General features: G+C 44.9%; 1 long non-coding RNA gene across 1 annotated transcript; it reads left to right on the top strand.

The window, feature by feature from the left end:
- Window positions 1-888: 888 nt before the first annotated feature.
- LOC121270485 lies at window positions 889-6,018 on the top strand. The gene is made up of 3 exons (XR_005941555.1): window positions 889-950; window positions 3,294-3,409; window positions 5,798-6,018. It is a non-coding gene; the product is annotated as an uncharacterized LOC121270485 (long non-coding RNA).
- The last annotated feature ends 2,712 nt before the right edge of the window (window positions 6,019-8,730 follow it).

Consider the following 8,730-nt stretch of genomic DNA (forward strand, 5'->3'; position numbering starts at 1 on the left):
CCGAGTTAATGTTTCAAGTCCATATAACTCTTCTCCAGAAGAAGTGATTCTCTCGGTCACCCCCATTTGCTGACACAGCAACAGTTACACCTGAGAGAGGCCATTCAGATACTGCATTTGTGCAAAGGGATTTACACATTTTGCCCACCTGTTAACACTTCAGTTTTAAACTTTCAGAGGCTTTGATCCAAAATTGCTACATTTCGACTGACAACACAGAGTTTGAATGTTCTGTGTATGGGAAGAAAAGTCACTTGTTCAAACTGCCGTCTGGGAGTCCAGTGAGTTCACAACTAACCATAGATGTATGTTATGTTGTTAATTATACCGGGACAGAACTATGGTGGAGAGCAAGAGCACTTTGGTTGCTGTATCAATTGACTTAATAATTTTGTATAACACAAACACAGAAGTGCTGGAAAAACTCAGCAAGTCTGACAGCATCTGTGGAGAGAGAAACAGACTTGACGCTTCAAGTTCGTATGATTCTTCTTCAGCTCTGAAGAAGAGTCATACGGACTCAAAACATCAAGTATGTTTCTCTATCCACAGATGCTGTCAGAACTGCTGAGTTTTTCCAGCATTTTCTATTTTTGTTTCAGGTTTTCGGCATCGGCAGAATTTTTCTTTTATGATAATTTTATACCTTGGCCCTGTGGCTCCAATCAGCATTGGATCACAAAACATAATTTTCTGTTGAACACAATCACGGTTCAATGGCAGCATTTTACCCAGCATTCGCCGCGGGGCGGAATGGACCCTATTCTTTTTATTCATTTACGGGATGTGGGCGTCGCCGGCTCGGCCAGGATTTAGAGGAGCTCCTTGCGCAGGCGCAGTACCGGGCAGCGACAGGAACATGCGCAGTGTGAGCTCAAACCAGAGCATGCGCAGTCCAGAGCTGAGCGAAGGACTGAGAAATATCGAGAACAGGCGAGTGGAGGGAGCCGGTGAGTGGGGAGGAATAGAAGCGGCGGAGATGGCGGGGATATTCATAAACAGCCGGTAGAGGTCTGAAACTGTGAATAAGAAGCGACCGGTCCTGCGGTTGCATCGAACGAGGCGGCGGCAGGTGGGGCCCGCTTTACCTTCGGAGAGAGGCCCAAGTAAACAGCCGCCATTTGTATAGGGGACAATGTGCAGCAGGGCGCATGCGCCGCCGCCATCTTTCCAGTGGGAAACGTGCAGCTGGAGTCAGAATCACACAGAGCAGAAGAGGCCCTTCGGCCCATCGAGTCTTTACCGACACGTGAGAAACACCTGACCTACCTACCTAATCCCATTTACCAGCACTCGGCCCATAGCCTTGAATGTTATGACGTGCCAAGCGCTCACCCAGGTACTTTTTAAAGGATAAAAGCAAAATACTGCGGATGCTGGAAATCTAGTACAAAAACAAAAATACCTGGAAAAACTCAGCAGGTCTGACAGCATCTGCGGAGAGGGATACGGTTGACATTTTGAGTCAGTCTGACCCTTCATCAGAACTAAGATTTATAGAAATGAGGTGAAATATAAGCTGGTAGAAGGGGGTGGGACAGGAGAGCTCGATAGGGGGCCAGTGATAGATGGAGGCCAAGAAGAGATTTCCAGCTTTTAAATGATGTGAGGCAACCTGCCTCCACCACCCTCCCAGGCAGCACATTCTAGACTATCACCACCCTCTGGGTAAAAAAGTTTTTCCTCACATCCCCACTAAACCTCCTGCCCCTCACCTTGAACTTATGCCCCCTTGTGACTGACCATTCAATTAAGGGGAACAGCTGCTCCCTATCCACCCTGTCCATGCCCCTCATAATCTTGTACACCTCGATCAGGGTCGCCCCTCAGTCTTCTCTGCTTCAATGAAAACAAACCAAGTCTATCCAACTCTCTTCATAACTTAAATGTTTTATCCCAGGCAACATCCTGGTGAATCTCCTCTGCACCCCCTCCAGTGCAATCACATCCTTCCTATAATGTGGCGACCAGAACTGCACACAGTACTCCAGCTGTGGCCTCACCAAGGTTCTATACAATTCCAACATGACCTCCCTACTTTTGTAATCTATGCCTCGATTGAAAAAGGCAAATGCCCCATTTGCCTTTTTTACCACCCTACTAACATGCCTCTCTGCCTTCAGAGATCTATGGACACACATGCCAAGGTCCCTTTGTTCCTCAGAACTTCCTAGTGTCATGCCGTTCATTGAATACTTCCTTGTCAAATTACTCCTTCCAAAGTGTATCACCTCACACTTTTCAGGGTTAATTTACATCTGCCACTTATCTGCCCATTTGATCATCCTGTCTATATCTTCCTGTAGCCCAAGATACTCCCAAAGCAATTAAGAGAGCAAACAGGGGGTATGAGAAAGCTCTGGCTAGAAAAGCAGGGAAAATCCCAAGATATTCCAGAAGTATATCAATAAGAAGAGGATAACCAGGAAAAGAGTAGGACCCATTAGGGACCAAGGGGTAAATCTATGGGTGGAGACGGAGTGACGGTCTGGAATGCACTGCCTGGGAGGGTGGTGGAGGCGTGTTGCCTCACATCCTTTAAAAAGTACCTGGATGAGCACTTGGCACATCATAACATTCAAGGCTATGGGCCAAGTGCTGGTAAATGGGATTAGGTAGGTAGGTCAGGTGTTTCTCATGTGTCGGTTCAGACTCGATGGGCCGAGGCCTCTTCTACACTCTGTGATTAAGCTCCACCCTGCACTTTCTGTATTCCACTAATGCCTCCACTGATTTGCTCTCCTTGTACCCGCTAAAAGCCTCTCTTTTCCTTCTCATCGTATCCTGAATATCTCTGGTTATCCATGGTTCTCTCGGCTTGGTACCCCTTCCTATCACCCTAGAGGGAACATGTTGAGCCTGTACCCTTCCCATTTCCTTTTTGAATGCCCCCTACTGCTCTTCTGTAGATTTCCCCACAAGTAGCTGTTCCTAGTCTACCTTGGCCAGATCCTGCCTTATTTTACGAAAATCTGCTCTCCCCCAATCCAAAGCATTTTTTTTTGCAACTTGTCTATTTCTTTGTCCAAAACAAGCTTAAACTGTACCATGTTGTGGTCACTATCACTAAAATGCCCCCCACATGTGTGTTCATCCCTTTCCTTGTCAGCAGGAGGAGAGAATATTGTGAATGTCTATCCTGGACTGACAGGGATGGATTTTGGAAATCCTTTTTACAGGGGGTTAAAAGGGGAGGATTTACACACACCAAACGCAAACCAAGAGAAATGTATTTTTCCTCTGAATGTCTATCCTGGACTGACAGTTATGGATTTTGGAAATTTCTTTTCCAGGGTATTAGAGGCAGAGGATTGACGGACGGGAATCTCAAACCAAACATCACATCAAGATCTGACAGAGCCATTTAATTCGTCAGGACCTGAATATCATCAAACTTTTAATGCGGAAGGTAAACAACTTATCTGTTCTACCTGTGTGCAAAGATTTCAAGTAAAGGTAAGAATAATTAACTGGGGGAAAGCCAACTTTAATGGGGTAAGAATGGATCTGACTCAGCTAAGTTGGAATTTCAAAGGGAATGGAGTTTAAAAATAGGGAAGCCTTGCTAAAACTATACAAGGCACTAGTTGGACCACACCTAGAATACTGTGAACAGTTTTGGTCCCCTTCTCTCAGCAAAGATATGCTGGCATTGGAGGCAGTCCAGAGAAGGTTCTCGAGATTGATCCCGGGTATGGAGGGATTTTCTTATAAGGAGAGGTTGAGTAGGCTGGGCCTGTACTCATTGGAGTTTAAAAGTGTGAGAGGCGACCTTACTGAAACATGTAAGATTCTTAGGGGGTCTTGACAGGGTAGATGCTGAATGGGAGAGTCTGGGGCCAGGGGGCATAATCTCAGAGTAAAGGGTCGCCCATTTAAGACAGGGATGAGGAAGAATTTCTTCTCTCAGAGGGTAGTGAATCTGTGGAATTCGTTACTGCAGAGGGTTGTAGAGGTTTGGTAGTTAAGTATATTCAAGGCTGAGATAGACAGATTTTTAACCTGTAAGGGAATCAAAGGTTATGCAGGAAAGTGAAGTTGAGGATTAACAGATCAGCCATGACCTCATTGAATGGCCTACTTCTGCTCCTACCTCTTCTGCTCCAACCAATCAAAGGTTGGCAGGTGAAACTGTAACTGAGCAATGGACTGCCTTTAAAGAAGAGAGAGTTCTGACACAGTAAAGATATATTCCCATGAAGGGGAAAGGTAGGGTAAATAAATCCACAGCCCCCTCAATGAGAAAAGAGATAGAGATTGAGATAAAGGAGAAAAAGTGTGCTTATGACACATGTCAGCTGGATAATAAAATCAAGAACCAGGCTGAATAGAGAAGGTTCGGAGGGATTTGGAAAACCAAATAAGAAAAGCAAAGAGAGCATGAAAAGAGACAGAGCAAACATGGAAATAAATCAAGAAGTTTTCCATGGGCATGTAAATAGTAAAAGAGTGGTAAAAGGAGGAGTGGAGGCAATTAGAGACCAAAGAGGTGATTTAGGCATGGAGGCAGGGGGCTTGGATGAGGTATTAAATGAATATTTTGCATCTGCCTTTACCAAGGGAAAATATGCTGCACAGGTGATTGTGAAAGAGGAGATAGTTCAGACCCTTGTGGGGTTTAAATCTGATAAGGAGGAGATATTGGATAGTCTGTCTGATAAAGTTGACAAAGCCCCAGGACTGGATGAGATGCATCCAGGGATACTGAGGGGAAATGAGAGTGGAAATTGTGGAAGCACTAGCCATAATTTTCCAGTCTTCCTGAGATTCAGAGTTGCTGACACAGGGACTGGAGAATTGCAAATGTTACACCTTTGTTCAAAAAAAGGTGTAAAGAGAAGCCCAGCAACTACAGACCAGTCAGTTTAATCTCGGTGCTGGGGAAGCTTCTAGAGATAGTAATTCAGGACAAATTTAATAGTCACTTGAGAAAATGTGGGTTAATTAAGGAAAGCCAGCATTTATTTGTTAAGGGAAAATCATGTTTAATTAAGTTGCTTAAGATTTTTGATGAGGTAACAGAAAGTGTTCAGGGTAATGCTGTTAATGTTGTGTTACATGAACTTCCAAATGGCATTAGATAAAGTACCATGCAACAAACTTGTGAGCAAAGATTATAGCTCATGGGATAAAAGGAAAGCAGCAACATGGATACGAAATTGGCTGAGTGACAGGAAACAGAGAGTCATGGTTAATGGATGTTTTTCAGACTGGAGGAAGGTTAAGAGCGGAGTTCCCCAGGAGTCAGTGTTCGGGCCCGCGCTGTTCCTGATGCATATAAATAACCCAGACCTCAGTGTTCAGGCACAATTTTGAAATTTGTGGACAGTCTTGAGTGGGCATAGACCACGTAGCAGGTTCCCTTCCCTGAGATGAGGAAAAATTTCTTCACTCGGAGGCGGTCAACATGTGGAATTCTCTACCACAGAAGCCTGTGGAGGCCGAGTCACTGAGTATAGCCAAGGCAGAAATTGATTATTTTTTTGGATATTTGGGGCATCAGGGGGTATAGAGAGAAAGCAGGAATATGGCATTGAGATAGAGGAACAGCCATCATCATATTGAATGGTGGAGCAGGCTCCAAGGGCTGAATGGCCTACTCCTGTTTCTATGTTTCTGAAGGACATTAGTGAACCAGTTGGGTTTTTAACCACAATCCAGCAGTTTTCATGGTCACTTTTTCCTGCTGCCAGCCCCATAAATTACCACATTCATTCAGCTCAGTTTCGCAACCTGCCTTTGTATTTTTGTGGGTTCTCTCTCACTCCCTTTTTTCTGTTTTAAATCAATTTCACAGGGTATTAGAAGGAGGGGATTTGCAGTCGGGAAATTCAAACCAAGCATCACATCAGAATCTGACGGAGTCGCCCAATTTATCGTAACCTAAATATCATTGAATTTTGAACATGGAAGGAAAAAGCACCGTTCACAGTGAGGAGAAACCGTACACGTGTTCTGTGTGTGGACGAGGCTTCAGCCAATCATCTGACGTGTCAGAACATAAATGCCGTCACAACAGGATGAAACCATGGAAATGTGGGGATTGTGGGATTCAAATCCCCGTCTGACCTGGAAGGTCATTGGCGCACTCACACTGTGGAAAATAGTTCACCTGCTCTGAGTGTGGGAAGGGATTCACTCGTTCATCCTATCTGCTGATACACCAGCGAGTTCATTCTAGGAAGAGACTTTTTAAATGTCCGGACTGTGGGAAGTGCTATAAAGATTCCATGGAACTGATGCGCCATCAACGTGTTCACACTGACGAGAGACCATTCAGGTGCTCTCACTGCGGGACTGGATTCAGGTGGTTGTCTCAACTCACTGCACACAAGCACAATCACACTGGGGAGAGGCCAGTCACCTGCTCTTTGTGTGGGACGTGATTCACTCAGTCATCCAAACTGCTGAGACACCAGCATGGGCACAGTGATGAGAGGCCATTCACCTGCTACATGTGTGGGAAGGGATTCACTCAGCAATCCCATCTGCTGACACACCAGCGAGTTCACACAAACGAGAGACCTTTTAAATGCCCAGACTGTGGGAAGTGTTTTAAAAGCCCCCAGGACCTGATGTCTCATCAAAGTGTTCACACTGGGGAGAGGCCGTTCAGGTGCTCTCACTGCGGGACTGGGTTCAAGCGATCATCTCAACTCATTGTTTACCAGCGAGTTCACACTGGGAAGTGGCTGTTCACCTGCCCTGAGTGTGGGAAAGGATTCACTCATTTATCTATCTTGCTAACACACCACCGGGTTCCCACTAGGGGGGGCCTTGAATGTGGAAAGGGATTCACCCACCCATCCAACTTTCTGAGACACCAGTGAGTTGATACTGGGGAGAGGCCGTTCACCTGCTCTGAACGTGAGAAGGGTTTAACCCAGTTATCCAACCTGCTGACACACCAGCGAGTTCACACTGGGGAGAGACCATTTACATGCTCTGAATGTGGGAAGGGGTTTGCTTATTTATCTACACTGCTGAGACACCAGCGAGTTCACAAGTAATGACAATGGTTGGATTTTGCTGTTAATCACATCCAGGACCGAATTATGTGTATTGGGGTCCGTTTCTGATGATGTTAATAAACTCCAGCCCAGTTATTCGGGCTGATATTGTAAATAAAGGTCAATTAGATTAGCTTTATGTTAAACACACACTGTCTTGAGTCTTTTCAATATATCTAACCCAAGTTAGTTCCTTTTGACCATGCTCTCTCTCTCACCCCTGTCCCCTCCATCCTCACCTCCAACAAGTGTGAGGAGCTCATGGAGCTTCTTTGTCACTAAGATTGAGACAATCCGATCAGCTGCCTCTGCTGCTTCCCTCCCTCATCGGCAGCGGCTGTGATTATTTGAATTAGATTTTTACATAATCACTTGGTAAGTGATCGGGTGTCACTGAACATTTGTCAGAAAATTGTTCCATTATCATCCTCACAGTGACTGTATCTTGCAGACCAAGTAATTCTATCTACACCAGCTTTTCTGGAGAAGATCACCAGAGAAGAGTGAAGACATTACAGTCCACAGCCCAGCTCATAGTGGTGCACACATCTGATAAATCCAATTAAAATGCAGAGTATATAGGTCTGCCAGAGGTTTATCGATATACATTGATTATCAATTATAAGAAATAGGAACTATAGTTCCTGGCTGGGTCCCTGGTTTGAAACCAGGCAGAAACATTATCAAAACAAATTTTAAGTGTGAGCAATAATTCATCTTTATTGTTAAATATTAACTGTATATAATACCTTACAGCCGTGTGACATTAGCTCTTCCCCTCCACAGTCTGTACACACTGAAACTAGACAGAATCTTCCACTTGTTCCCATTTCCAGTCCTGATGGTTCAGAAAGCTTCCCTCAAGCCTGCACTTGCCAGCTGATTTGTGCAAGATTATTAAAGGCTCCTGCAGCATGATCTCCATCACGAACAGTCGATCAAAGCTACATTTCAGACAGGGCAACAAACCCATCAACGATTCTGTCTTCCCTGCTCTGCAGTAAGTGAGACAGGGAAAAGCAGAAGGATTTTGCCCCACCCTCTCCAATCACCCACTGCGAACAGAAAGCAGTGACAGCAACTTCAATCAGCAGGTTACTGCCCATCCCTGGGATGCAAGATACTCCAATATGGGCCAAACCTCCTAAGACACGAAGCACAGATTCAGATTATTAACTTTAAACATTGCTGCTGTTTTCCAGAGTGAACCCCAGCTCTCCATTCTTCCAGTAGTGTCACCGCATTTAAACGGAGTCTATCTCCATCCCGCTTTGTTAACATCACAGTTGTTGGGTTAGGAGTGAAATCTCTTTTCTTCACTGAAAGAGTTGGAGAGCAGTTTGTAGGCGCGGGTCTGATATGCAATGAATGATGATTGAATATTTTTAAGGCAGAGGCAGATAGATTCTTGTTAGGCAAGGGAATCAAAGGCTATCAGGTTAGATGGGAATGTGGAAATCGAAACACAAGAAGATCAGCCATGATCTTATTGAATGGCGGAGCAGGCTCGAGGGGCTGAATGGTCTAGTCCTGTTCCTATTTCTTATGTTCTTATGACAGTTTAAAAGTGGCAAGTTCCACTCAAGCCCCTGCACATACAGAACTGCTCAGAGTCACAGAATTAGAATAGTCACTTCCTGGAGGGCTGATAGCATCGGGTCCACATCCGATGGGATCCAGTTGAGAATCGTCTAATTCATAAAATTACAGGAGGGAAATT

Source organism: Carcharodon carcharias, chromosome 27 (genome assembly GCF_017639515.1).
Source record: "Carcharodon carcharias isolate sCarCar2 chromosome 27, sCarCar2.pri, whole genome shotgun sequence".
In the NCBI taxonomy this organism is placed as follows: Eukaryota; Metazoa; Chordata; class Chondrichthyes; order Lamniformes; family Lamnidae; genus Carcharodon; species Carcharodon carcharias.